This window comes from Rhamphochromis longiceps, linkage group LG10, assembly GCF_057381845.1.
Source record: "Rhamphochromis longiceps isolate RC_006_pf linkage group LG10, R_longiceps_female_GT1.1, whole genome shotgun sequence".
Taxonomy (NCBI): domain Eukaryota; kingdom Metazoa; phylum Chordata; class Actinopteri; order Cichliformes; family Cichlidae; genus Rhamphochromis; species Rhamphochromis longiceps.
In genome coordinates, this window is record NC_140566.1 from 1,172,843 (window position 1) to 1,195,034 (window position 22,192).

Below are 22,192 nucleotides of genomic sequence, written 5' to 3' on the forward strand. Positions count from 1 at the left end.
TATCAGATGCCCAAACCACCTCAACTGGCTCCTTTCGATGTGGAGGAGCAGCCGCTCTACTCTGAGCCCCTCCCGGATGGCTGAATTTTCCACTCTATCTCTAAGGGAGAGGCCAGCCACCCTTCGGAGGAAGCCCATTTCTGCTGCTTGTATTTTCGGTCATTACCCACAGCTCATTACCATAGGTGAGGGTAGGGAAGTAGATCGACCAGTAAATTGAGAGCTTCGCTTTTACACTCAGCTCTCTACACCATGATGGACCGGTACAACGTCTGCATCACTGCAGCCGCTGCACCAATCTGAAAGAAATAATTTAAATAAATAGTAATAGCATTCTGCAATTCTGGCAATAAAGCTGATGACAAGTTTAGTCCCACTTCTGGGTCCTGCATTTTGGGTCCTATCCTCCCTCCCACACACAGCTTCTCATGACAGATTTGAATTGAATCAGTTGGGTTATCACGTGTCAGTACAACTCTGGGTCTTGCCTGCACAAAAGCTCTGGCTGTACAAATAACTACCATATACCACAAAATGTGACTTCATGATCAAATTAGTATTTCGCACCCATCCATGAATCACCACCTTATCATGATGGAGAGGTTTGTGTGCCTATAGGGGCTATGTTGTCTGGAGCCCCTGGTAGGGTCTCCCAAGACAAACTGGTCCTAAGTAAAGCGCAAGAAGAGCACAGAGATGTCGAGCTCAATGCACAACTGGAGGTCTACTGGAGAGGGGTTAAACTCTTTTGTTGGACTTATGTGATAACCACAGTCTGCATAACTAACACCATGTTTGAACATAATTTATGTGTAAGTGTGTATGGCAGCAGATCATGGTAGACTGAAGATTGATGTTTGAATTTGTAATCGTACACTATATTGCCAAACTTATTCCATCGTTTGCCTTTCATATGCAAATTAACTTGAGTGGGATCCTATTCTTAATCCATGGGGTTGAGTATAATGTCAGTCCACCCTTTGCAGCTATAACAGCTTCAACTCTTCCGAGAAGGCTTTCCACAAGGTTTAGCACCTTAACGCCTAGTGTGTCATATTTGTTACATACAGGGTTTTTTGTGAGTTTTTGAGACTTCAACATCATTAATGTGATCCTTTCCCCCCCTGAAAAACCTCAATAAATTGCACATTTTTAAGCAAAATGCCACATGTAATAAATATGCCAAAATTAAAAGTCATGCATGGAAATTAAAATGTAATTAATTTTTTAAAAGACATTTTTTCTGATGGTTCAATAAACTCCTTTTTTTTAAATGGTTGAGAAAGCCTGGCTTGCAGTCTCCACTCTGCCAAATGTCTTTTGGTGGGTATTTTGCAGCACTGAGAGTTTCTTCCAGTGGAACTATGGGGCCGTGCCTGGCTTCTGAAAAACAACGCCACAGCAAAATCCCCCTCCACCAAACTGAGTTGCTATCATTCCCAATCTTTTTCACCTTTTTAACAGTTACCTTTGGAATATTTTGTAGTGAGGTCAATCAATCAATCAATCAATCAATCAATCAATCTTTATTGGCAGACTTCATGTCCATAAGAACAAGACAGAAACACCCCCCCCCCCATAAAATAAAACACAAGGTATAAACCTTAAAAATATATATATGTATATACATATAAACATATAAAGCATTTGTAAAAATATAAAACCATAATATACATAAAACACAATTACTTAAAAGAAATCAATAAATACACAAACACTTCAACCAGTGCTTTCTCAGACTGGATGAGTAATGGGAACCACTCACTGTCGGATCTGTGAGCGCTAAAATTATACTGTTACTAGAGCCATCCAGTCGTTCTCTAAAATTGAACATTAACTTTCTTAAAAGTGTTTTAAAAGTCCAAACACCCACAGCTACAAACATCTGGCTGGCACTACCCCTTCTAGGTAACCTGCAAAGGATTCTCATCGCATCATTTTATGCAACATGCAGCTTCTGCATGCTACATTGTTTGTAGGATGACCACAAGGGGGCAGTATATAGCGGTGTGCAATACGCTTTAAACAAAGCCACTTTAACTGGAAGTGAACAAAAGCTGAATTTGCGAGCAATAGTATTTGCCTGCACATAGAGCTTACACCGCTGTCTGTATATGTCGTCATCATCATTCATTTGCTCAGTAATAAACCTGGCTGGAGCCTACAAAGCCACACCCCTCCCCCACATTGGACAATCGGACCATCTCTCCCTGTTCCTCACACCTAGGTATTCACCACTCATCCAACGTGTGAAACCTGCTGTGAGGACAATTAAAGTGTGGCCAGAGGGGACAGACGCAGTGCTCCAGGACAGATTTAAAAACACAGACTGGAATATGTTCACGCACACAGACCTGGACCAGTATGCCTCATCTGTACTGGATTACATCTCCGAAACCACAGACAGTGTCACCACCCAGAAACGGATCACCATGTACCCCAACCAGAAGCCTTGGATGAACCGGGATGTTCGTCTCCTCCTGAAGGCCCGCAACACTGCCTTTAGGTCAGGAGATGCACACGCCTACAGCACAGCCAGGGCTAATCTAAAGAAGGGCATCAAAAAAGCCAAACACCATTACAAAAAGAAGGTAGAAGAACACTTCTCCAACTACAACCCCGACGCATGTGGCAAGGACTCCAGCCCATCACACACTACAGGACCACCAAACCCTCCCCCGCATCCTCTGATGTCTCCTTCCTCAACGAGCTCAACAACTTTTATGCTCGTTTTGAGCGAGGGAACCCCACAACCACAACCAAAGCAGACATGACGCCAGACCACCAACCTCTGACTCTCTCCCCCACCGATGTAGGAGCGGTGCTGAGCAATGTCAATGTCCACAAGGCTGCAGGCCCTGATGGCATCCGCGGGCGTGTTCTCAGAGCGTGTTCTGGGGAGCTTGCAGGAGTGCTCACAGACATATTCAACCTGTCCTTGGCCCACGCTGTGGTACCGGCCTGCTTCAAATCCACCTCCATCGTCCCGATACCCAAAAACTCCAACCCATCTTGCCTCAATGATTACCGCCCAGTAGCACTCACCCCCATCATCACTAAGTGCTTAGAGCAGCTGGTCCTAGCACACTTCAAATCCTGTCTCCCCCCCACCCTGGACCCCCACCAATTCGCATACCGCCAGAACAGGAGCACAGAGGATGCAGTCTCCATCGCACTGCACTCTGTCCTCTCACACCTGGACAACAACAACACCTACGCCAGAATGCTGTTTATAGACTTCAGTTCAGCATTCAATACAATCCACCCCTCACAACTCATCAGGAAACTGACAGACCTGGGTATCAGTTCCCTCATCTGCAAATGGTTACTGGACTTCCTGACCAACCGCCCCCAACATGTCCGGCTGGATAACCGCTGCTCATCTACCATCACAATGAACACCGGTGTACCACAAGGCTGTGTGATGAGCCCTTTCCTCTACTCCCTCTTCACCCACGACTGCAGACCTGCTGATGGTTCCAACACCATCATTAAGTTTGCAGATGACACCACGGTGATTGGCCTCCTCAGTGACAACGATGAGGCCGCCTACAGGGAGGAGGTGGATCGTCTGGCTGAGTGGTGCGACACAAACAACCTGCTGCTTAACACCGAGAAGACCAAGGAGCTCATCGTAGACTACAGGAGGAATGCTGACCCACATCCACCCATCCACATTAAGGGGACGGCTGTGGAGCGTGTGAGCAGCTTCAAGTTCCTGGGAGTCCACATCTCCGAGGATCTCACCTGGACGAACAACTGCTCCAAGCTGGTCAAGAAGGCTCACCAGCGCCTCTTCTTCTTGAGGACTCTGAGGAAGAACCACCTGTCCTCAGACATCCTGGTGAACTTCTATCGCTGCACCATCGAGAGCATCCTGACCAACTGTATAACAGTCTGGTACGGGAACTGCTCTGCCTCGGACCGGAAGGCATTGCAGAGGGTCGTGAAAACTGCCCAGCGCATCGCCGGAGCACCACTTCCTGCCATAAAAGACATCTACAGGAAGCGGTGTCTGAAAAGGGCTGGGAAAATCATCAAAGACACCAGTCACCCATCACATGGACTCTTCACCCTCCTGCCCTCTGGGAGGCGCCACAGGAGCCTCCGGACTAAGACCACCAGGTACCGGAACAGCTTCTTCCCCACAGCTGTCAGACTCCTGAACTCTGCCTCCTGACATCTGACCCACGTTAAACTCATGGACTGAACATACACACACCCACAATGGACAACTGTACCCTCAAACACACAATAATAACATGGACTGAACCACCACTCACAACCACTAGCACTTTATATAGCCTCTGTAGAAACTATCTACACCCTCACTTATCTTAACTGCACTACTGTATAGCTCTGTGTAAATAATCATTCTGTGCATTCGATAATCTTTAATCCTACAACTGTTTACAACTTGCATAGTTCCCATTTCTGTATAACTGTATATCTCAGATTCTGTAAAGTTATTTATTTCATATTCTGTATAGTTTTTCATATTTATATCCTGTCCATAGCCTGTACATAGTTTGTACTCACTACAGCCTGTACATACTTATAGTTATAGAATATTCACAACATACTTCATACCGTGTACATTATAACATACCATAATAGACCCATTGCTGTAATATACTCACATATCTATATTATTGCTAATATATATTGTAATATATCTATATCACTAAAGCACTTCTGGATGGATGCACACTGCATTTCGTTGCCCTGTACCTGTGCATGTGCAATGACAATAAAGTTGAATTCTATTCTATTCTAAAGTGACCGAGGTATTCCACCTTTTTATGAACTTCAAGAGTTTTTGGGCCAGTTTAAACAAAGGGAAATTTAGCTGTTTATCCTGCTTGGTTCTACATATCAAAACAGCACTTTTAGCAGAATCGTACTTTATGTCATATTGCACACCATATTCAGTACAGACATTGAGAAGATCCTGTAACCCAGCACTGCTTGGACTAAAAACAACCAGGTCATCTGCATACATAAGATGATTTATCAATGTTTTACCTAATATACACCCAGTGTTACAGGCTCTCAGCTGTATGGACAGATCATCAACATATAGATTAAATAAAATTGGAGACAAAATCCCACCCTGTCTAACACCATTGCTGACACCAAAGGGGGAAGAAATACTGCTTCCCCATTTAACCTGCATGTTCTGATGAGCGTACCAGTAAGAGAGAATCCTCACCATGTATTGAGGAACTCCCCGTGTCTTCAGGTTATCAAAAAGTTTTCTGTGGTTCACTCGATCAGAAGCCTGAGAGGCATCAATGAAACACATGAGGACAGATGAATTTTTAGCCCTGTACAAACTGACTATTTCCTTGAGTGCATATATGCACATGTCAGTGCCGTGCTTTGGTTTGAAGCCAAACTGATTATCCAGAGAAGAGATGAACACACTAACTCTGTCAAACAAGATTCTTTCTAATGCCTTAGATAAAATACTGGCTAGTGCAATCGGCCTGTAATTATCCAAACAGCTCACTTTTGCAGCTTTGTCCTTCATAACTGGTACCAGTAAAATACACAGCACTGAGTCTGGTAATATGCCATGAATCATAAACCCAGTGAAGCAGAGCGCTAAAAGAGGAGCTAGCCTTAAACTAGCATGTTTTAAATGTTCTGCCGTGATGTGATCCAAACCAGAGGATTTATTATCAGACAACCTATGAATGGCTTCATATACTTCATGTGTCCTTACATTTATTGTGTCATTACTCATGTCAAAATTGTCCTCATATGGTTCACTTTTTATACAGTTAAACAATGCACTGTAATGCTGTCTCCATAATGCTGCAATGTTATCTGCCCCAGAAACACCTTCAACAGTTGATGGTAGAGATGGTTTACAGTTATTAAGAGCTTTCACCTCTTTCCAAAAAGCTGCCATATTATTACACAGCATTTTCCAAAGAATCCGCTCTCAGCATTTGCTCATGTTTAGTTATAAAGCGAACAGCGTACTTATATCTGGCATTCGCACATTTTTTCTGTTCAAATTCTGGGCCTTGTTTAGGTCTTCCAGCCATGGCCCAACATTTATAAGCTATGCGAGCTTCATCATGGTACATGGATACATGTTCTTTCCAGCCAGGTCTGATGTTAGGTTCCTTATGCTTATATTGTTTATCAAGCAGTGTACCACTTTCATGCAGAGCAGTCACTATATCATCATACACATGCAATAATCCTTTCTGTCATCGTTGTATTTTTACTCAGTTGTATATAGTATTTGTATTTGTATTCTATTTTTATCTTATTGTATATTTATTTTATTTTATTCTACTGTATATAGTATTTTATTTTATTCTATTCTGTACAGTTGTGTACTGTATTTATTCTTATTGTATTCTAATTTTTGCCTCATAACTTTTGCACTGTCCACTTCCTGCTGTGACAAAACAAATTTCCCACGTGTGGGACTAATAAAGGTTATCTTATCTTATCTTATCTTACACGGAGCAGAGTAAATGTTTATGCACAGCATTCTTACAGTTGACATCTTTACACAAAATAGCTTCTTTGGGCAAAGAAATGTTGTTCAGATGTATATCGGTATCACTATGATAAGCTAAGAAATCATCTTCACCAAATGTTGACCAGTCTAATTTTACACTGGTAGCAATATTAGCAATATTATTTCCAGTTGTTGCTGGCATTTGTTCCACATTCACAGTAAAACCAAAAGTGTATGGTCTGACAGAGTTACCTCATACCTGATAGTCATGTTTGCTAAAGCTGCATGTCCATCAGCTGTACAGATACGGTGGTCCAGCCTGTCACGGCGGGGCGAGCTATGCACAGTAGCTCGGCGTGCCTGTGTAGCGTGCTGACTAGACCCAAGCGCGGCTACGGCTAGCGGTGGGTTTGGAGCAGACACGCAGTTATTCTAGTAACGATCAGTGCGCGAAGCGTGGCTTCGGAACTGTCGTTACAGACAGAGAGCGAGCGGAGCCGGGAAGAGAAAAAGGATTGAAGGGAAAAACACTCACGGTTGCTGAATCAGGCGGAGACTGACGTCGGCAGAGTTTCGGAGCTCCTGACACGAAGAGAATGATGTCTGAGCGGCGAACAGGTGGGTGGCGTCTCTCTTTTAACCCCGGCCCCATGATCAGCTGATCACAGCTGTTCACCGGCTGACAGGAACCCCCCCCCCCGAGGACCGGCACCCGACAGGCCAGGACGGCGGCGACGGAAATCCGAGATGAGGGAAGGATCCAAGATGAAGCGGGACGGCACCCAGGAGCGCTCATCAGGGCCATAGCCAGCCCAGTCCACCAAATACTGGACCCCCCGGCCCCGGGGACGGGAGTCCAAGATCCGTCGGACAGTGTAGACAGGACCCCCATCGATGATCCTGGGCGGGGGCGGGGCCCGGGAGGGGGGCGCCAGCGAGGAAGTGACGCGCCGCTTAAGCTGCGAGACGTGGAAAACCGGATGGACCTTCATGGCGGGTGGAAGCCGGAGACGGTAAGCCACGGGGTTGAGCCGGGCAGTGACTTCGTACGGGCCGACGAACCGGGGAGTGAGCTTCTTGGACTCACCGCGCAGCCGCAGGTGCCTTGTGGAGAGCCAGACGCGGTCCCCCAGCTGGAAGCGGTGACCCGGGCGGTGGCGGCGACGATGCTGCCGGGTGTACAGAGCGTTGGCCCGGGTAATGGCAGCCCGCGCCTTGATCCAGGCCTGACGACAGCGGCGGACCATCCGTTCAGCAGCAGGCACGTCGACCCCCGCTTCCTGATGGCTGAAGATAGGAGGATGAAAACCATGACAGACCTCAAAGGGCGAGAGACCGGTGGCGGAAGAGACGTGAAGGTTATGAGACAACTCAGCCCACACCAGGTAACGAGGCCAAAGCGACGGTTGGGCGGAGACGAAGCACCGTAAGAAGCGCCCCAACTGTTGATTGGTCCGTTCAACCTGCCCATTGGTCTGAGGGTGATAACCGGACGAGAGGCTGGGAGACGCTCCTGCTAACTGCAGTCGAGTTAGCAGGCCGCACGCTACACCGGCATGACAGAAACAGCAACTCAGGTAAAAGCAGAGGAGGGGGGCTATGTGTTTACGTGCATAACGAGTGGTGTTGTAACAGCAGGATCATTCACACACACTGTTTTCCTGATTTGGAGGTTCTGGCAGTCTCGTGCAGACCTTTTTACATCCCGAGGGAGTTTACAGTAGTTATTGTGATAGCTGTTTATATACCGCCGGATGCTAACGTTAGCACGGCTCTCAGCCTCTTGCTCAACACCATAAACAAACAACAGCTTGCCCACCCCGATGGGGTTTTTATTGTCGCCGGCGACTTTAACAAAGCGTGCCTAAAGACTGTGCTTCCTAAATTTGTCCAGTTTGTGGACATTGCTACGAGAGGAGAACACACTTTGGACCATGTCTATTCAAACATCAGGCATGCTTTCAGAGCGACACCCCTCCCCCACCTGGCTGGATCTGACCACCTCTGCATGTCCCTCACCCCCACCTACACCCCCCTGCTGAGAAAAACAAAGCCCCAGACAAAGACAATAAAAACCTGGCCTGAAGGAGCCCTTTCTCAACTGCAGGACTGCTTCTCAACAACTGTATGGGATTTATTCTCCAGCCACAACCTCCAGGAGTACACGGACACTGTACTCTCGTACATCAGGAACTGTGCTGACAATGTCACCGTCAACAAAAGGGTCAGGGTGTTTCCAAATCAAAAACCCTGGATGAATAGCGAAGTGCAATCCCTCCTAAAAAGCCGCAACACTGCCTTCAAGTCAGGGGACAGGGCTGCGTATAGGGCGGCCAGGGCAAACCTGAGTAGAGGCATCAGGAAAGCTAAGGCTGCCTATAGGAGGAGGATTGAAGATCACTTTGCTGACAACAACCCCAGAAAAATGTGGCAGGGGATCAATCACATTACCAACTACAGAAGCAATAACCAGGCAACATCTAGGACTGATGCCTCACTGGCTGAGGATCTAAACCGTTTCTTCGCCCACTTTGAGACGACCAAGCCCTCAGCTGCCACACCACTTCCACCCGCCCCCAGCACTGGCACACTAACACTTAGGGAACACCAAGTGAGGTGTGTTCTAAGGTCAGTGAATCCCAGGAAGGCGGCAGGTCCTGATGGAATACATGGAAAGGTTCTCAGAGCATGTGCTGACGAACTGACCGGAGTCTTCACTAAAATCTTCAACCTTTCCTTGTCATCAAACACCGTCCCGCCCTGCCTCAAAACCTCCACCATCATCCCCATCGCCAAGAAGACAGCTGTGGCCAGCCCAAATGACTACAGGCCTGTTGCACTTACGCCTGTAGTGATGAAGTGCTTTGAGAGACTGGTCTGTCAGCACATCAGGGCCGGTCTGCCTCCCACTCTGGACCCCCACCAATTTGCCTACAGGACAAATCGTTCCACCGAGGACGCTATCACCATAGCGCTCCACACTGCGCTGAGTCACCTGGAGCACCGAGGAAGCTATGTGAGAATGCTCTTTCTGGACTTCAGCTCAGCATTCAATCATATCATCCCGGAGATCCTGGTCCAGAAACTGTCTCACCTGGGACTCTCCACCCCCATCTGCCTCTGGATCAAGGACTTCCTGACAAATAGACCACAGTCTGTCAGACTCGGCCCCCACCGGTCCAGCACCATCACACTCAGCACTGGGTCTCCACAAGGATGTGTTTTGAGTCCCCTCCTGTTTACGCTCTACACATCCGACTGCTCCCCTACCCATCTCTCAAACACCATCATAAAGTTCGCGGATGACACCACAGTGGTTGGACTCATCTCAAGGGGGGATGAGTCGGACTACAGAGATGAGGTCAACAGACTGACTGAGTGGTGTTCAGTTAACAACCTCCAACTGAACACCACGAAAACTAAAGAACTTATCTTGGACTTCAGGAAGGGCAGAGCAGACCCGGCCCCACTTTACATTCACGGGAGCTGTGTGGAGAGGGTACACTCCATGAGGTTTCTGGGCGTGCAGATATCTGATGACCTCTCCTGGACTGCAAATACTACAGCGGTGGTTAAAAAGGCCCAGCAGCGTCTCCACTTTCTGAGAGTGCTCAGGAGGAACAACCTGGAGGAGAGGCTGCTGGTGACATTTTACAGAGCCACCATAGAGAGCATCCTAACGTACGGCATAACAACATGGTATGCAGGGTGCTCAGCTGCAGACAGGAAAGTACTGCAGAGGGTCATCAACACAGCCCAGAAGATCACTGGCTGCTCTCTGCCCAGCCTGGAGGTCACTGCAAACTCTCGGTACCTCAGCAGAGCTGGCAATATCATCAAGGACCACTCTCACCCCAGCAACCAACTGTTTGAACTATTACCGTCAGGCCGACTGTCCTGGTTTTATGTGACCTGTACCAACAGATTCAGGGATAGCTTCTTTCCCAGAGCTATCACCGTAGTAAATAAGCACAAAAACAATTGAACCTATTCCATACCGTCACTGTCATTATATTATGCTGCTATTCATACTGTCATCATATTAATGCTGCTATCCTGTATATATTGTACATACTATTGTTTGAGTACTTACGATTGTTGTTTTTTTTTGTACTTTTTATATTTTACATTTATATTTATTATTGAAACTTGCACCAAGGGAGTGGCACTCCAATTTCGTTGTACTCTGTACAATGACAATAAAGGCTATTCTCTTCTATTCTATTCTATCAGGCGGCAAAAGGCTTTCCAGAACCTGGCGGTGAACTGGGGCCCCTGATCGGAGACTATGTCCTTGGGGAATCCGTGAAGCCGGACGACATGGTCCAGGAGGAGCTCGGCCGTCCGTTTGGCGGAGGGGAGGCCGGCCAGGGCGACCAGGTGCACCGCCTGAGAAAACCGGTCCACAAAGGTGAGGATGGTGTCAAGACCGTCCACAGATGGGAGGCCGGTAACAAAGTCAAGACCGACATGGGACCAGGGCCGTCTCGGCACAGGGAGAGGGCGAAGGTCGCCAGCAGGCGGCTGGGTGGAGGACTTGGCCCGAGCACAGGTGTCACAGGCGGAAACGAAGTCATGGACGTCCCGAGTCATGGAGGGCCACCAGAAGGCACGACGGAGGAGCTGGAGGGTCCTGTCGGGCCCTGGGTGACCAGAGAGCGGGGAGGAGTGAGCCCAGAGCAAGGCCTCCTGACGGCACCGGGATGGTACATAGAGCCTCCCAGCCGGGGTGTCAGGCGGAGGCGGTTCGGCGGTCAGGGCATCCCGGATAGAGTCCTCCAAGGGCCACCGAAGGGGGGCAGCGAAACAATGAGACGGTAGGATAGGTCCAGGGTCTGACGTGAGGCCGTCCTGGGCGAACTGCCTGGAGAGAGCGTCTGCCTTGGTGTTCTTGGAGCCAGGGCGGTAGGCGAGGTGGAAGTTGTAAGGTTCGAAGAATAAGGCCCAACGGGCCTGCCTTGGGTTGAGCTGCTTGGCAGAACGAATATGGATCAGGTTCTGGTGATCAGTTCAGATCAGAAACGGTTCTTTCGCTCCCAGGAGCCAATGCCGCCACTCTTCCAAGGCCCACTTGATGGCCAGGAGTTCCCGGTCACCGACACCGTACCGTCGCTGCGTGTCAGAGAATTTCCTCGAGAAATAGCAGCACGGGTGAAGTTTCCCATCTGGGCCGTGTTGAGAGAGGACGGCGCCAGCGCCAACATCGGAGGCATCCACCTCCACCACAAAATCTCCGGCAGGATCAGGGTGGAGCAGGACGGGAGCCGTAGCAAACCAGCGGATAAGGTCTCGGAATGCCTGTTTCGCACCAGGGGGGAGGCAGAAGGGCTTGGGCAGGTTAGCTGGTTTGGTGAGGGATGTCAGTGGGGCGACAATGGTGCTGAAATTGCGGATAAAGCGCCGATAGAAATTGGCAAAGCCCAGGAAGCTCTGTAGCTGCTTAAGGCTGGAGGGCTGAGGCCACTGGGTCACGGCTTGGACCTTTTGCGGGTCCATGGTCAGGCCATTGGAGGAGATGGTGAAGCCCAGGAAGGTGGTGGACCGCTGATGGACGGCACACTTTTCCAGTTTGCAGAACAGCTGGTACTCGAGCAGCCTGCTCAGCACGGCCCGCACATGGCGAATATGGTCCACTTCGGTGCGGGAGTAGATCAAGATGTCATCCAGATAGGCGAACACCAACCGGTCCAGCATGTCCCGCAAGACATCGTTGATCAGATGTTGGAAGACAGCAGGGCTGTTGCAGAGGCCGAAGGGCATCACCAGATACTCCCAGTGCCCGTTAGGGGTGATGAAGGCCGTCTTCCATTCGTCCCCTTCCCTAATCCGCACCAAATTGTAGGCGCTGCGTAGGTCTAGTTTGGTGAAGATTCAGGCCTGGGAGAGGGAATCGAGTGCGGTGGATAGCAGAGGAAGAGGATGGCGGTTCTTAACAGTGATTTTATTCAAGCCCCGGTAGTCTATACAGGGGCGAAGCCCGCCGTCTTTCTTCTTGACAAAGAAGAATCCCGCAGCTGCAGGGGAGGTAGAAGGGCGAATGAAGCCCTGTTGGAGATCCTCAGCGACGTACTCCTCCATGGCTTTGTTCTCTGCGGGTGACAGCGAGAACAGGCGACCACGAGGAGGGACCGCTCCCGGGAGGAGCTCGATGGCCATGTCGTAGGAGCGATGAGGAGGGAGAGCAGAGGCTCGCTTCTTACTGAAGACCTCAGATAGGTCATGGTAAGCCGGAGGGATCTTATCCAGATCAATGGGCTCCGGGGGTGACGCCTCTTCTGACTTTGAGTCCTTTCCAGTGCGGAAGAGAAGGCAGCGGCGTGAACACTGGGGACCCCAGTCCAGGATCTGGCAGGAAGACCACGAGACGTGGGGGTCATGTTGACGGAACCAGGGGTATCCGAGGATGAGAGGAGAGGAAGTGGCCGAGACTACTAAAAACCGGATCTCCTCCTGATGATCCCCGACAGACATGCGGACTGGCTGGGTCTGGAACTGGATCGGGTAGGGTTGGAGTGGTCGCCCGTCTACTGAGGTCACCGGGAGGAATCGGTCGACGGAAGTCAACGGAATGCGAAGCCGAGAGGCCAGTTTTTGATCGATGAAGTTCTCAGCGGCTCCGGTGTCCAGGAGGGCTTCAGATGAGAGCCGTTGGTGTTTCAGGTGAAATGTTACCGGTAACAGAAAACGAGAGGGGTCAGAGGAGTGGGAAGGGCCAGGTGGGACACCCCCGCAGTCTACCTGGCGTCGTCGTTTCCCGGCCGTAGCGGGCACTGGGGACGACGGTGTCGAGCTGATCGACAGTAGGCGCAGAGGCCCTCACGCCAGCGTCTCTCTTTCTCCTCTTTGGGGAGTCCACCCAGCTGCATGGGCTCCTCGCTGGATGTGCTGCTTGGGCTAGCCGTGGCTCCATCAGAGGGGGGTGGAGGTCGCAAAGACGTGGTCCTCTGAGGCTGGAAGGGTTTGAAGACCTGAGGGGTATGGCGAGGCCGCGACATCACACATTGGTCAATCTTCAGTGCGAGGTCCACGGCCTCATTCAGGGTTTTAGGGGCCTCACGGCCGGTCATCTCGTCTCGGATGTAGTCAGCCAGTCCCTCCAGAAAAATAGAGCGCAGAGAAGCGTCTCCCCACTGTAGCTTAGCGGCCAGGGTGCGGAATTGAGAGGCAAAGTGACAGACGGGTCGGCTGCCCTGGCGTAGATGAAGCAGCTGTGACTCCACTTCCACTTCGCTGCTCGGGGGAACAAACGTCTTTTTTAATTCCTCCACAAACAGGGCATAGTCATTGCAAGCTGCCGATTTATTGTAGTAGAGAGCCGCGGCCCATTCCTGAGCCTGGCCAGACAAGAGAGAGGTTAGCAGTGCAACCTTTGCACGGGCGGTGGCGTATTTAGTGGGCTGACACTCGAACAGCATGTCTAAAGTGGCAAGCAAACCATCAGGCCGGCCATCAACTCCGTTCCACTTGTCTGGTAGTCCAATCCGGGGTTCCGCGCTCACCGGCGCCGGCTGACGTTGCAGCGAGGTGACGGAAGTGGAAAGTTGGAGGACAGTTTCGGTGAGGGACTCCACTTTTGTGCACATCCAATCTACCACACCGCGAAGATATAGAACTTCGGCTTTCAGCCGTTCGAATTCCTCTGGGTCTATAGCGGGCTCAGACATCCTGTCACAGCGGGGCGAGCTACGCACAGTAGCTCGGCGTGCCTGTGTAGCGTGCTGACTAGACCCAAGCGCGGCTACGGCTAGCGGTGGGTTTGGGAGCAGACACGCAGTTATTCTAGTAACGATCAGTGCGCGAAGCGTGGCTTCGGAACTGTCGTTACAGACAGAGAGCGAGCGGAGCCGGGAAGAGAAAAAGGATTGAAGGGAAAAACACTCACGGTTGCTGAATCAGGCGGAGACTGACGTCGGCAGAGTTTCGGAGCTCCTGACACGAAGAGAATGATGTCTGAGCGGCGAACAGGTGGGTGGCGTCTCTCTTTTAACCCCGGCCCCGTGATCAGCTGATCACAGCTGTTCACCGGCTGACACAGCCATGATGTACTATGCCAGGCTTCACTTATGTATGTATAGCTGTCTGCAGGCAGTAACACTTTGGTAGACAGGATAAGATTGTTAACTTCACAAAAGTGGGTTAAGTGGTCAGCAAACCGAGAACTGCTGTCTGTGAGATCAGCATTAAAATCACCCAAAACATATATACTTGAATACTTGAATAAATAAAACCAGCCTACTGAGGTATTCTTGCTCATTTTGACAAGATTCATAGGGAGTATAAATATTAAGAATGATAAAACTGATATTATTCTGTGTATATTGTATACACCAGTCTACATTCAGTCTAACGGGCTTTATCACAGGGTCTATTTTTTTGTCCCAAAGCACAGCAACCCCTCCAGGTATTCTGCCTCTGACTATAGCTGTGCTGAGATCAGTTGTTGATTCCCCCACTCCCAAAAAACTTGCCTTTAGACAGTTAAGTTTTCCCAGGTCGTGTTTGGACAACCATGTCTCCTGCAAGCATAAAATGTCACATTCTGCAAGCAGACTGTCCACAACAATCCGTCGAGCTCTATCCTCTGCACTCTGTCCCAAACGTAGACCATGACAGTTGTAAGATAATACCCGGATAGACATCTTCATGTTGATACGTTGGTACCAGAAGGCGCAGTTATCTCCCCTGCTGGATCCACTGTGCTTGGCACCACCGTACCGAGCTTACGAGGTTCATAAAAACGCCGGACCAGAGCCCCTTCAGGCCAGAGTTCAGGATTGTACATTTCACCCACATCATTACATTCAGCAGTAACCTTGAAAGAGCCGAACCTGCTACGTTTACTAGCAATTTTTTGACAGGTCACATCTCTTTTGAGTTTCTCTCTCAAATACAGAGCAAGAGTTTCTGCATCTACATCCAGGGCAAATTTAGTGGCAAATACGCTCACCAATTTAGTTTTCACAGTTCTGATTGTATTCACAGCTCCAGGGCCGATAATCGATACAGGTCCAGGCCTCTTATTGTGTCCAGTGGTAGCAGCATGCATTCCTGAACCCGAATTAACCTTCTCCAGCTTGTGACGAGGCTTGCCATTTTTCACAACTTTACTCCATTGTGGGGAGCATGTAAGAAGCACTGTCTCAACGGGATCCTCCGTTGTTGCAGTAGTTTCCATATTACGACCTGAGGCTGTCGTCGGAGCCCGATCTTGACCACATAGCAACATCTCCGGACAAAACGCTGAAACTGTCCCAGTCCTTGAAGCAGCCAAAGCTCCAGCTCTCTGCCTTCCGCGCGGGCCGCCTTTACTTCGACTCCCCCACTGCTCCTCTGGGTGTTTCCCCAGGGCAGGGGTCAGCAACCTTTAACATCCAAAGAGCCACTTGGACCCGGTTTCCACGCAAAAGAAAACACTGGGAGCCGCAAATACTTTTTGAAATCTAAAATGAAGATAACACTGTTTATATTGTTTGTTTGTTTTTACCTTTATGCTTTGTGTGAACAACTAAAGTAAGTAAGTAAAGTTTATTTATTAAGCGCTTTTCACAGACAGGCAGTCACAAAGCGCTGTACACAAATATTAAAATAAACAATACAATCAATAGACATTATGCACAATGTAAAAGATCAAATGTAAATAATGTAAAGAATATAAAATACTCAGATCAACAAAAGGCTTGTTTGAAAAGAAAGCAACTAAAGTGTGTTGCTTATGAAATCCATGAAGTGCTACAGAGCAAATTACATTTTATTTATGTAATTAACACATTTTGAACTCTTAAAGAAATATAACAAAAGGAAAGCTGAACTAAAATGATCCATGTAGCAAGGAAAAACTGTTGTGAGCCGCCACCCTCATATCGCCTTTGGGCTTTTGGAGCCTTGACCTGACTTTTAAAAAGTAATTGGAAAAAAACCACTATGCTGCTAAAAATAAATAAATAAATAAATAGATATTTGCAAAAAAAGTCTGGCGCTGAACAGAAATTGTCGCGCTATGCTCCTTTGTTTATTGTGCATAAATAGTGAATTGTCCTGACACGATATTGTGTTTCGCTTCTGTTATTATGGTACATTGACAAAAACATATACTTTTATTCACAGGATAAAACAGGTTTTTTGTATCACTAATTGCCCAGTACGATTACAGCATACAGTCTTATTGTCACTGCTACATTTCTGTAACGCGTACCAGAAATTATTTCTACTACTAATTAATTACCATTGAGTTCAAAGGTTATATTAATAAACGGTTAACGAATGTGTATTTATGAAGAAGATTTGTGAGACTGGTAAACTTATGATACGTACGATGGTCTTTCGTTCTACACGTGCATTTCAAGGTCCTGCACCCATCCGGCGGTAAACTGTACCTGGGCTTGTTGCAGTGACCTGAAGTTACTAAACTTCACGAGTGTATGCACTCACTCCAAGAACTGTGTAATTATAAATATGAGCGTGGTGAAGTTGGGCAGCACGCTAACGTCTTTTGTCCCTCTGTGTGCTCGTAAGGATCTGACACTTTCACTGGTTTGATTTTTTTCCTTGTATCTTTTCTTTGACTTTTCATTAAGTCTGTCTTTGTACGGACCGGCATTGTTCTCCTTCGTTTTGTACATACCTTTTTGGGGGGCAAAGAAAAAGCAAGAATTTATTGGAACCGAAGAATGAACGTTTTGCGGTGCTGCAAATGCTTGCATTTGATGCGGTACTTGGATTGTTTTGCCACGAGTTCCCGGCATGCAATGCGCGAAAGTCACGTGGTCTTTCAATCTCTATACTGTTGTGTTGGTGTGTGTTGGGCTGTGAGCTGAAAAGCTACAGCCGGCTGTGTGCGCACAGCAACCGTGTGTGAAAAGCGGTCAATAAAGAGATGCTGAAAAGCGTGTTCATGCAAACATCGTCGGGTCTGCTGTGATATGTTTACAATAAGACTTATGGTCCCAGGACTGTAAGCTGTCATCTGTGAGGCGTGAGCGGTGTTTGTTTTTAACATAGTTCAGGGTGGAGAACAGCTGCTGACATAATGTGGATCCGAAGATCCATAATTGGCCTACCTGGGGTTGAAAGTCTCGATAAATGCACGGCGTTTCGGGGGGTACACCGCTTCCGCGAGTGTGACGCTTATTTTCAGCAATGAAAAAATAATAATAATTTTATTTTTATATTTCAAAATCACAATAATCTTCCAATTTAGAACTACAAGTTAAAAAAAGAACTAAACACAAATAAAATACACTTCAGCTAAATACCTAAATACTAATTTATTTTCCCAAACCACCCGGAGCCGCAAAATAAAGACTAAAGAGCCGCATGCGGCTCCGGAGTCGCGGGTTGCCGACCCCTGCCCCAGGGGAAAGTGGGAAGCGGTCCCTGACCCCATTCAGTGTAACATGCTCAGCCGGTACCTCAGGCCGACACTCAAGAGCAGTCACACGTTGGTCGACCTCCACAGCATTGGTCATAACTTGCTCGCAGACATCCGCCTGTAGTTTAACTACATGTTTTAAAGCACCCACCTCAGCGCACAGCTGGTCCATTCGCTGTAGTAGACAACACATCCATGCTGGAGTATGTAACAGGCGGCAAATCATCCAGGTGATGAGAGACAAATCTTGGGATATTCTCCCCACACTCATTCAGCACTTTAAGACATAAATTAATATTGTTGGTGTCTTTATGCTGTCCTTTATATCAGCGGTCCCCAACCTTTTTTTTTGCGCCACGGACCGGTTTGTGACCGACAATATTTTCATGGACCGGTCTTTAAGGTGTCACGGATAAATACAACAAAATAAAACTAGTACCGGTACCGAAAAAAAGAAGATTTATTCATAACACATGTGAAAAGACCCAGGAAAACCGAGTTAACGAAAAAAAACGCTAACAAAATAACGCTGAAAACCGATAAAAACCCTGAAAACCATACATTTCACACCCGACTCTCACTCTCGCGGCCCGGCACCAAATGACTCACGGACCGGTACCGGTACCGGTTGGGGACCGCTGCTTTATATCCAACGACTGTGAGGTAGTGAGGCAGAGCTCAAACAAAACTTTCTTGGAGGCTTCAATCCCCTCAGATTCAAATGTGTTCGTGGCCAACAACAGAATTTCATCCTGACTTAAAGTTTTGATTTTTACAGCAAGGAAATTAAGTAGCTCATCCTCTACAATTACCTTTCCATCAGTTGTTTTATATGATCTGGTTTTAATCGTAACCGTATGAAAGTCGGAGCTACGTCTGCACCACCACCTGCTACATCCGCCATCTTGCCCACAAGGTATTTTCATGACTGAACTTGTTGCACAAATGGCATCCTATCATGATACCATGTTAGAATTCACCAAACTCCTCAGAGTGACTCTTCTTTCACAAAAGTAGAAGCAGTCTAACTCATGCCTAGGTGCTTGATTTTATACACCTGTGGCCATGAAAGTCATTCTGACACCTGATAATGATTTGGATGGGTGAGTGAATAGTGTCAACATAGTGTAATTTCAGATTTGCAGCTGCATGTTCTGGACTCTCGGGTGAAGAGAAGATGTTCCACACCTCTGTTGGTGAGGCGGCTATGCAGATCTGTAGCCTGAAATCTTTGGTGCTTGTCATGACAGTATTAGCCGCGCCAAACAGTATTACTGAAAAAGCTACACATAGCTTTTGGCACTGATGGTGCTTTTCCAGATGTGCAAGCTGCCAATTTCACAGGCACGAATGCACCCCCTTCCTATCAAAGGTGCAGGTTTCGAACTGAGTGCTGATAACAAGCTGGAGTCCTTAGTCCTGACAAAAGTTAATTTTAAATTAGCTTTGGCCCAGAGAAGATGGCAGTGATTCAGAATCATGTGTATTCTTCTTTGTATGATAGAGATTTATCACTATAGGTGAATCACATTTTGCACCCTCACTGTGAAAGTCTATGCCACGAGAAGAAGATTCCGTTCATTAGTCGAACCTCGGATACAGGAGGAACAATGCGGTGTTCATCCTGGCCATGGTACACTGGACCAGCTCCTTATCCTCTTGAGGATACTTGAGGTTCAAGGGAGTTTGCAAAACCAGACTACGTGTGTTTTGTGTACTTAGAGAAGGCATTCAACCCTGTCTCTCGGAGTGTCCTGTGGGAGGTGCTTCAGTTTGCTCAGTACTTTGTTCAAGTACCTTGGGGCGATCGTGGCTCAAGAGTTGGGAGTTCGCCTTGTAATCAGAAGGTTGCCGGTTCGAGCCCCAGCTCCGACAGTCTCGGTCGTTGTGTCCTTGGGCGAAACACTTCACCCGTTGCCTACTGGTGGTGGTCAGAGGGCCCGGTGGCGCCAGTGTCCGGCAGCCTCGCCTCTGTCAGTGCGCCCCAGGGTGGCTGTGGCTACAATGTAGCTGCCATCACCTGTATGTGAATGGGTGGATGACTGGATGTGTAAAGCGCTTTGGGGTCCTTAGGACCAAGTAAAGCGCTATACAAATACAGGCCATTTACCTTTGGCCACAATACAGCCTCAGTTTTTGTATGATGATACATGCTTGGCACACCTATTTAGGGCAGTTTCTCTCACTCTTCTTTGCAGAACCACCAAAGGTCCATCAGGTTGGATGTGGAGCATTGGTGCACAGTCACATGCATGTTTAGATCTCTCCAAAGATGTTCAACCAGGGTTAAGCCTGTGTGCAAGTCTGCAAAGAGTTCAGTCTCTGTTTCATCTGACCAGAGTATTTTGTTTCTCATGGTCTAAGTATCCTCCAGGTGCTTTTTAGCTAACTCCAGGCAAGCTGTCATGTGTCTGGATGTGTTACTGACTACAATGACCTGGATGACTGAGAACCTTCACAGACACGTTACTGAGTAATGGCTTCCATCTGGCCACTCTACTATGCAGGATTGACTGTAGGAGTGCTGCAGAAATGGTTGTCCTACTGCTAGGCTCTCCACAGAGCAATACTGGAGTTTTGTCACAGTAACCATCAGGTTCTTATTCTCCATAACTAAGACCTTTCTATCCCAGTTGCTCAGACTAGTCGGGTGGAGGTGGCCAGCTCCAGAAAGGGTCCTGGTGGTTCCAAACGCCTTCCATTTATTGATGATGGAGGGCATTTTGCTCATTTGGATGAGGTGGAATTTGAAGACAATTCAGGTAAACATACCTTAATGACTGCCAAAAGCTGCCGGTTCTCCCTACAATGCTCTTGTCCAATGTATAGTCCTTATGGAAAAAGATGGATGAGCTAGAAAGCTTGGGTCACACTGAAACATGACGTGAAAAACACTTGTGGCCTTCATCAAGACATGGCTCTGTATCCAGATCAGGAGAAGGAGCTGGCACTAACTGCATCCCTTTGTGTCTGGACCGTTCAGTGGAAACCACCAACAAGCAATGGGGAGGTGTGTGCTTCTACATCAGAAACGGTCCTTTAACACTGTGGTGGCTCGTGAGAAGCTCTCGTGACATTGAGCTGTTAACAGTCTCACTCCGACGCTTCTACTTGCCCTGTGAATTTCGCCAGATGTGTTTCACAATTATTTACACTCAACAAAAATATAAACGCAACACCTTTGTTACTGCTCCCATTCCCCATGGGATGGACGTAGAGACCTAAAATTCATTCCAGATACACAATATAACCATCCCTCCCAAACAGTGGTCACAAATCAGTCCAAATGTGTGGTAGTGGGCACATCTGCTATATTGAGATAATCCATCCCACCTCACAGGTGTGCCACATCAGGATGCTGATCTGACATCATGAGTAGTGCACAGGTGTACCTCAGACTGCCCACAACAAAAGGCCACCCTGGAATGTGCAGTTTTGTCTCACAGCAAAATGCCACAGATGCCACAAGCAATGAGGGAGCGTGCAATTGGCATGCTGACAGCAGGAATGTCAACCAGATCTGTCGCCCGTGCATTGAATGTTCATTTCTCAACCATAAGCCGTCTCCACAGGCGTTTCAGAGAATATGGCAGCACATCCAACCGGCCTCACAACCGCAGACCTCGTGTAACCACACCAGCCCAGGACCTCCACATCCAGCAGGTTCACCTCCAAGATCGTCTGAGACCAGCCACCCAGACACCTGCTGGAACAATTGGTTTGCACAACCAAACAATTTCTGCACAAACTGTCAGAAACCGTCTCAGGGACGCTCAACTGCATGCCCGTCGTCCTCATCGGGGTCTTGACCTGACTCCAGCTTGTCACCGTAACAGACTTGTGTGGGAAAATGCTCACATTCGATGGCGTCTGGCACGTTGGAGAGGTGTGCGCTTCACGGATGAATCATGGTTCACATTGTTCAGGGCAGATGGCAGCTGAGAATGTCCCAGTTCTTGCATGGCCAGCATACTCACCGGACATGTCACCCATTGAGCATGTTCGGGATGTGCTTGACCGGCGTATACGACAGCGTGTACCAGTTCCCACGAATATCCAACAACCTCGCACAGCCATTGAAGTGGAGTGGACCAACATTCCACAGGCCACAATTGACAATCTGATAGACTCCATGCGACGATGTGTTGCACTGCATGAGGCAAATGGTGGTCACACCAGATACTGACCGGTTCTGGGTCCCCAGACCCCCAATAGCGCAAAAAACTGCACATTCCAGGGTGGCCTTTTGTTGTGGGCAGTCTGAGGTACACCTGTGCACTACTCATGATGTCAGATCAGCATCCTGATGTGGCACACCTGTGAGGTGGGATGGATTATCT

The 22,192-nt window shown here is 48.2% G+C and overlaps 1 protein-coding gene across 2 annotated transcripts in view; it reads right to left on the bottom strand.

The window, feature by feature from the left end:
• Positions 1 to 22,192, bottom strand: part of sim2 (SIM bHLH transcription factor 2) — a 60,090-nt gene that overhangs the window by 27,003 nt on the left and 10,895 nt on the right. Inside the window, exon 1 of one of the 2 annotated variants that reach the window (XM_085419778.1) lies at positions 6,744 to 7,215. The exons of the other annotated variant lie outside the window; for it this stretch is intronic. The gene's annotated coding sequence lies outside the window, so the exon portion shown is untranslated. Of the gene's footprint in view, positions 1 to 6,743; positions 7,216 to 22,192 lie in introns of those variants that run through there. 2 annotated transcript variants of the gene reach the window in all.